This window comes from Galeopterus variegatus, unplaced genomic scaffold (genome assembly GCF_000696425.1).
Source record: "Galeopterus variegatus unplaced genomic scaffold, G_variegatus-3.0.2 Scaffold9646, whole genome shotgun sequence".
Classification (NCBI taxonomy): Eukaryota; Metazoa; Chordata; class Mammalia; order Dermoptera; family Cynocephalidae; genus Galeopterus; species Galeopterus variegatus.
In genome coordinates this window covers 84,999-93,273 of record NW_007735757.1, presented here as the reverse complement: position 1 = coordinate 93,273, position 8,275 = coordinate 84,999, and the positions used below count along the sequence as shown (strand labels likewise).

At 37.9% G+C, this 8,275-nt stretch overlaps 1 protein-coding gene across 1 annotated transcript in view; it reads right to left on the bottom strand.

Annotated features, from left to right (window-relative positions):
* Positions 1-8,022, bottom strand: part of LOC103609466 (dimethylaniline monooxygenase [N-oxide-forming] 5-like) — a 28,404-nt gene extending 20,382 nt beyond the window's left edge. Inside the window, exons 1-2 of the mRNA XM_008593784.1 lie at positions 7,988-8,022; positions 6,615-6,763 (exon numbers count right to left, since the gene is read on the bottom strand). The gene's annotated coding sequence lies outside the window, so the exon portion shown is untranslated. The remainder of the gene's footprint in view (positions 1-6,614; positions 6,764-7,987) is intronic.
* Between the last annotated feature and the right edge of the window lie 253 nt (positions 8,023-8,275).

The following is an 8,275-nucleotide window of genomic DNA, read 5'->3' as shown; positions in this document are numbered from 1 at the left end:
TTTTGTTTTTTTTTTTTTTTTTTTTTTTTTTTTGGTAGTGTCTTTGATAGATTTTGGTATCCAGTGTAGCCATCTGGGTAGTGTTTCTGTTTTTGGAATGTTTTCAATTATGATTTAATTTCTTTAAAGCGTACAGAACTATTTAAAATTTCTATTTCTGCTTGTGCCAGTTTCTGTAAGTTGTGTTTTTCTAGAAGGTCACCCGTTTCATCGAGATTGTCAAACTTACTGGCATAAAGTTTTTCATAACATCTTCATATTATCCTTTTACTGTGTATCGTATCTGTAGTGATGTTGTTTTTGTCATTCCTGATGTTAGCAATTTGTTTTCTCTCTCATTCTTTTTTACTTTTCCTTGATAAACTTAAGCAATTGTTTTTAATTAATCAATTTTATTACTCTTTTTAAAGAACCATCTTTTGGCTTCATTGGAATTCTTTGTTTTATATTTATTTTCTATCTCATCAATTTCTAATTTTATTTTCTTCATTCCACTTTCTTTGGAGTGCATTTGCTCTTTTTTTCCTACCTTGCTGAGATAGATACTTAGTTAATAGAATTTCCATCTCATAACTGCTATAACTGTAATTTACAAATTTTGATACGTTGTATTTTCACAACTTTCCTTTCAAAATAGTTTCTAATTTTTATTGTCTTTGATGCATGGATTATTTAGAAGTATGTTACTCGATTTCCAAATAATTTTGTATTTTCTGGATATCTTATACTGATTTCCAGTATAATTTTATTGTGGTTAGCAAACATATTTTGTGTGATTTTAATCCTTTGATATTGATTAAGACTTGTTTTTTGGCTCAGCATGTGATAGATATGTTGAATTTTTCATATGTACTTGAAAAGACTGTATAACCTGCACTTGTTTGGTATAGTGTCAATTGTCTATAAGTGTCAATTAGGTTAAGTTATTGATATTGTTCAAATGTTCTACATCCTTAATACTGTTTTGTCTGCTTGTTCTATTAATTACCAAAGAAGGATATTAAAATCTCCAACTATGATTCTAAATTTGTCTGTTTCTCTTTCAGTCCTGCCAATTATTTTCTTGATAGATTTTGAAGTTACATCATTAGGAGAGTATGTGCATACACATTTAGGATTATTACGTCTTCCTCCTAATTAAATTGATTTCTTACGGGGTAGGCTGGTTAGCTCACTTGGGAGTGCGCAGTGCTGGTAGCACCAAGGTCACAGGTTCGGATCCCTGCACCAGCCAGCAAATTTTTAAAAAGTTGATTTTTTAATTATTATGAATTTCCTTCATTTCTTCTATTCCTTATTTCTTAAAATCTACTTTGGCTGTGTTAATATAGCCATACCTGCTTGCATATGGTTAATGTTTGCATGGACTATCTTTCCCATCATTTTACTTCTAATTTATCAGTTAATTATATTAAGGTGCATCTCTTGTAAGCAACATATTGTTGGATTTTTTAAAAAATAGTCTGACAATCTTTTTTCTTTTAAAAGAGTGATTAGTGCATTTAAATTTATTGTGATCACTCATATGGCTAGCTTTAAGTATACCATGTTTGTTTTTTAATTCGTTCCTCTGTTCCTTATTTCTTTGCTCCTCCTTTGTTGCTATCTTTCAGATTAATCAATTGCTTTTTAGTTTTCCATCTTTCCTCTTGTCTTTTTAGATATATTTCTTGTATGTTTTACTAGTTATCCTAATGATTAGATTATGCATCCTTAACTTACTGCTGTCTATCCTGAATTAGTATTTTACCTTTCCACAAACAATGTAAGAGCCTTATAACAGTATAATTTTAATTTTATTTATCTCTGCTGAAATTTGTGTTACTACTGTTATATAGCTTACTGCAACATATTATGAACCTTACAATACATTGATGGTATTGTTGTTTTAAACAGTAGTTTGTTTTTTTAAAAAGGGTTAGAAGTGAAAATTTTAAGAATGCCATGTACATCACATCAAAATATCAAATGCCTGGGAATAAACTTACCAAAGATGTACAAGTCCTCTAGGAAGAAAGTATGTTGGTGGAAGGGATATTGGAAGAAATTAAAGAGATCTAAATTAATGGAGTGGGGTAACATGTTTATGAGTTATAAGAGTCATTGTTGTAAAGATGTCAATTCATTGCGATTTAATCTTCAGATTTAATGCAATGCCAATCAAAATCCCAACAGGTAGGCGCATGCACATATGTGTGTGTGTAAAGCTAATTTTATAATCTTCATCAAGACAGTTGGAAGAGAAGGACAAGGTGGAGGACTTGCTGTATTAAGCTACAACTGTGTGGTATTAATGTAAGAATAGTCGAATAGATGAATGGGGCACTAGAGAGAACCCAGAAACTGATTCGTGCACATAAGAACATTTAATTTATGATAAAGCTGTCACTGCAAAGTAGTGGGAAAAAATAGTTTTTTCAATAAATGGTTCTGGGTGGAAAAAAAAACCCCTTGATCCTTATATAATACCCTACATAAAAATTAATTCTTGTTTGATTATAGACATAAACGCACTGGAAATCTGTGACAGCCTCCACCCAGATTTCAGAGGATGTATGGAAAAACCTGGGGACCCAGGCAGAGACCTGTGCAGGGGCGGAGCCGCCAGAGAGGCCATTTACTAGAGCAATGCGGAGCAGAAAAGTAGGATGGGGACAGAGAGCCCCCACCAGGGTAATGTCTAATAAGGCCAAGGCAGCGGGGCTGCTGCCAGGGCCACGGGCAACAAGCAACACTGGCCTGGAAAAGCTGCAGGCACAAGTGCAGCCCAGCAGGCTGACCCGGCAGAGCTGTGGGGGCAGGGCCACCCCAGGCTTTGGGGGCCAGATACCCCATTGTGCCCGGGATGTAGGACTTGGAGTCAAAGAAGATTGTTTTAGAACTTTAAGATTTAATGTCTGTTCTGCTGGGTTTTGGACTTGTTTGGGGCCTGTTTCTCCTTTCTTCTGGTCTGTTCCTCCCTTTTGGAATGGAAATGTGTACCCAATGTCTGTTCCACCATTGTATCTTGACCGTAGATAAATTTGCTTTTGATTTTTACAGGTTGACAGCTGGAAGGAGTTTGGCCTTTGGTCTCAAGTGAGACTTTTAAGTTGGTCCTGGAACAAGCTAAGACTTTTGGGACTGTTGGGATGGAATGATTATATTTTGTATGTGAAAGTGACATGAGTTTTGGGAAGCCAGGGGCAGAATGATAGAGTTTGGATGTGTTGTCCCCGAAAAAACTCATGCAGAAATCTGATCCCCAATGTGGCAGTGTTGGGAGCTGTTTGAGTCATGGAGGCAGATCCCTCATGAATGGATTAATGCTCTCCCTGGGGGTGGGGGTAGCGAGGGTAGTGAGTGAGTTGGGGGTGGGGGTAGTGAGTGAGTTTTTGCTTTATTAGTTCCTGCCAGAGTTGGTTGTTTAAAAGACCTGGCACCTCCCCTCTTTCTCTCTCTTGCTTCCTCTCTCACCATGTGATTTGCTTGTGCCTACTGTTTTCTGTCATGAGTAGAAGCAGCCTGAAGCCCGAACAAGATGCAGCTGTCCCAGAATTGTGAGCCAAATAAACCTCTTTTCTTTATAAATTACCCAGTCTCAGGTATTCTTAGAAGAAAATGCAGGAGGAAATCTTCATGACCTTAGGTGAGGCAAAGATTTCTCAGTATAAAACTAAAAGCACAATCCATAAAAGACCAAATTGATAAATTGGACTTGGTCAAAAGTCCATAAAGGTAGTTGAGAGGAGGAAGGAACATAACACATATACAGTGTCCAGCACGTGCCTGGAATGTAGTTAGAGATCAATAAGTATTAGTTGTCATTAACAGTAAAAAAAAATTTATTGTTTCTTTTTTTTGAATGGTCACGGTGCAGTCCGCACCACGCTCAGCCAGTGAGCGCACCGGCCATCCCTATATAGGATCCGAACCCACGGCCTTGGTGCTCCCAGCGCCGCACTCTCCCGAGTGAGCCACAGGGCCGGCCCCAAAAATTTATTGTTTATTTTTTTATAAATTTATTTTTAATTGGCAAATAATAATTGTGTACATTTATGGTGTAATAATAAAAAATTTTAAATAACTTCATAAATGTTCATCGAGATGAGAAAGGACTCTATTGTTATGGGACACCCATACTATGAATTACTATATACATATAAATGAATTTTATGTATGAATTCATATATATGAATATGTATGAATTTACTATAAACATATATATGTACACAAACACTTTTTTTTTAATGAGGTAAATTTATACTGACATGGAATGTTGCTTTGCCCCCCACAGATTTGTCACCCCTCTTCCCCTGGGTGACAGTGCTGCAAAGGATTACTCAAAGCCCATCTCTTCTGAGCAGTGAGAAGCCCCAAAGTGGTTAATCTCCCAGAACCCTCAAGAGCAAAGCATTCCTTCCATTTGGGAAATTAACCATGAATTGGGGTTCTCTTCCTGCATTTATTTTCCAGAACTGGAAGTTACAGGAAGAGACATAAGTGGGCTTAAAGTTTTAACAAGTTTAACAATAGAAGCTGGTAACATTCAGTAAAAACAAGTCAGATGACATTCCATTAGGCAATTGAGTGATCCACCAACAAAAGCTTGAGCTTAGCAAACATTCTCTTCTTACAGCAATTTCCCAGTGTCTTTACATATCAATCAGTAATCTGTCTGTCTTTGCTGTGTTAAAACTCTTTATCTTACAACAGAGACTCAATAGCCTGGGGAAAGTTTCCTATTTTTTGTAAGGTCAATATTTGAAACTGCAAGGCTTTGGAAAACCAAGCCCTGTGAAGTACATATGCTTTATGCATATTCTACAATGGAAAGATTAAAAAAGATTTTAATCAGCAAAGCCCTTATTTGGTTTGTACAGTTTTTATGGCAGAGGGTAGAAAGAATCAAAGTGAGCACATTTAAAGCTTCAACTCATACACCAGAGTATATCACACTCACTTGTATTCCACTGACCAAAGCAAATCACATGGGCCCTGCCTATTGGGAGGCACTGAAAGTCACATGGCTAGGGTGTGGATGTACAATCAACTTATAGAGGAGAAAGTGGACAGTTGGGAACAGTAATACAATCTATCAAGGGTGGCTATCAATGACCCCACCTTTGAGTAGATATACCATGGTGTATGTGTGTGTGTGCACATATGTGTGTGTTTACATTCAGGACTCATGTATATGGGCCACACATATAGAAAAATATTATGCCTGTGGACGCCACCAAGCAAATGAGATTACCATGAAACCTTGATAATGAGGGATAACTCCCAGTTTTTTGAGTCTCCAATGGTGAAATGAAGATACTTGGGTGATCCCTAGGCCCATTCCCAACTAGAGATTTTTGGTCCTTCACAATACCCTGGACATTCAAATTTGTGTTTAGTTTCTTATTAAAAAAATCATTTCACTTAATTTTTACAACAGCACTATAAGATAGCTACTATTATCCTCATTATAAATTCCTAGGTGTCAAGGGCCTTTTAGAAGCACTATCTGATTGTTAAATCCCTCTGAAGATTATTTGTACATGCCATTTTTAGCAGTTCTGGGGGGTGGAGGTGGGGGAGCTATCTTGCATCAGTTTTAACTGTGCCTCAGGGATACAGATATGTGTGTAACAGGTATGCTCATTTTTCAAATCTAAGACCTAGGCTTTGTAAGGTTAGGGCAGAAGATGGCCTTGGCTTCTTATCAATCAGAGAGGAGGAAGGTCACAGGGAGTACTTAGGCTTGTAGTCTCTGGTAGTGATATCACATTGTCTAAAGATATTTCTGTGTAGGCAGAATCATGCGAAACATTTTGGCTTCATTTGGTCTTGTTATTGAGAAAACCTGCTCCTTAAATGGAAATATGTCACAAAAGTCAAATTTTCAGAGTTGGTAAAATCAAAAGCTTACATGTGAATTTCATAAATGTTATGCTGGCTGGAAACAAAGAGTAAAATCACATGTGACTAATTTGATGGTAAGACACGACAGTCAAAAGGCATTTAATTAAAAAGCAAAATATCTTTCTGCATCTATTGAGATGAGGGGAAAAAAACCAAATACTGTCCTGTCAAAGAAAAGACCAGGGGGCAAAGTTTGTTGCACAGCTATGTATAATCTCTAGACTATGTCCTCAAAGATTTACTTGATAATATTCCCATGTTGTTACCTTACCTTTGGCATTAAAGGGGAGTGGCAATCTCTGAAGTGATTAGGCAACAGTCCTATAAAACAGACTTATTTTGTTGCTGTACCTAAATGTGCACTCTCTTTGGTATATTTTCCCTGGTTCTTCAGGTTCTAAATTTATTATGTTTTATTTGATGCCAAAGATGTATAATTACATCAAACGTCAACATGCAGTTTTTCCTTTCTTGGTAGAAAGAAAACCCAAGTCTCTTTCATCCTGGTTCAGTGATTTTGTCACTCTAGAGTACTGACCTAATCCTAACCTAAGTCCAAAGGTCCAAGATCATATGCTCAAGAAGAGGCCTGAAGTAATTTTCACCTGCAGACACAGATTTTATCCAAGCCCCACATCTCACTCACTAGATACTGCCAGCTGGTGTTCTGAAGTTACCAACAGAGCGAGAACATAATGGACAGTGAACACAACTTGTTCACCAACCTGTGCTTGATCATGCTTGTTCTGGGAGGGTTTGCAGATGTTCAATCATGCTTGTGTTGTTAGGGTTTGCAGATGCTAAGGCTTCCCAATGGTGTGATTTGGTTACCATTAATCTTATCAGGTTGCTGTTGCCAGAAGATGTATCCTTTCTGTGGAGGAATAAAACAGAGAATCAGTGTGAGCCTCATGTTTGCATAAACAGAGCAATGAATGAAAAAAGAGTTGAGCTAGACTTTATTTTGGCAGTTAATGTTGACTCACTGGAAAACATTGGACAAGTTTCCTAAACTTTCTGTGCCTTTGTTTGCCAATCTGTAAAATGTCCTCTCTGCATCTCAAGGTTATACTAATCATAGGTCCTAGATTTTAGAACTGTTCCATAGACACCTCATTCAAATATTCAACGATACTTATTGAGAGCATACTATGTGCCAGGTACTGTGGTAGGTATAAATCCAACACAGCCTAAAGGGGAGTTCATCATCTTTCCTTCCTCAAACCAGCTTTGATCTCCTATATTCTCAGTCTCAGTGGTGGCATCACCATCCACCCAGTTATCCAGGGAGGAAATCCCTGGGAGTCAACCTTGACTTTTCTCTCTCCCTCAGCCCTATATCCAATAAATGGCCACGTCTCCTCAAGTGTACCCCCTCCCCACTAATTTTTAGAATCTATTACTCCCTTGGTAATCCTGCCTCAGTGTCTTTGCACTCATGGTCTCTGTGCTTTGAACACTTCCTGTGATTTCACAATGCTGGCTTCTTTTCATACCGACTAGCTCAAATGTCATCTGTTTAGTGACACCCTCTTCAACACATTCTATCCAGAACTGCTCCCCAGTCCCACTCTCAATCTCATTACCCTGTTCTACTGTCTTACCAATACTGCCGAATAACTTATTTGTATCCCCTCACCCCTTTTTTTTTGTATTTCTCTATCACTAGAATCTAAGCTCCATAAGTGCAAGGGACCTTATCTGTCCTGTTCACCTCTATTCTAGACACTGGGGATATGGTCAGTAAAATCACTCTTTATTGTACTCATATGGCAAAAATCCAACCCTGATGTTATGAAATGAATTGTGTCCCCCAAGGGTTCATGTATTAATCTCCACAGTAACAGTGTTGAGGGTGGGAAATACTATTTTGGTAATTGAAAGGTGGAGCCTTTAAGAGGTGATTAGATTGTGAGAACCATGCCCTTGTGAACACTGATCCATTTGTGGAGTAATAAGCTGGTTTAATGGGTGGTAATAGAAGTGTTTCTGATGGCTTTATAAGGACAGCCAGTAAGCAAGTAAGCAGGTTGGCTCTCTCTTGCTCAAGCCATTTGCCATGTGACACCCTGCATTGCTGTGAAGAGTCACCACTTACCTACAAGACCCTCACCAGATGTGTTTTCTGGTCTTTGGATTTCCCAACCTACAAAAATGTAAGAAATAAATTTTATTTCTTTATAAATTACCCAGTTTCAGGTATTGTTATAAGCAACAGAAACAGACGAATACACTTGGTAAAATCCAATTCTCTGTCTTCCTTACATGCACCCAACACACCCAACACCCCATGCTGATTGGTCTCATGACAGTAAATGACCTCAAATGGCCCTTGCGGCAACTTGGCAGTGCTGCCATATTCCTCCAAATCAATTCATTCTCCATC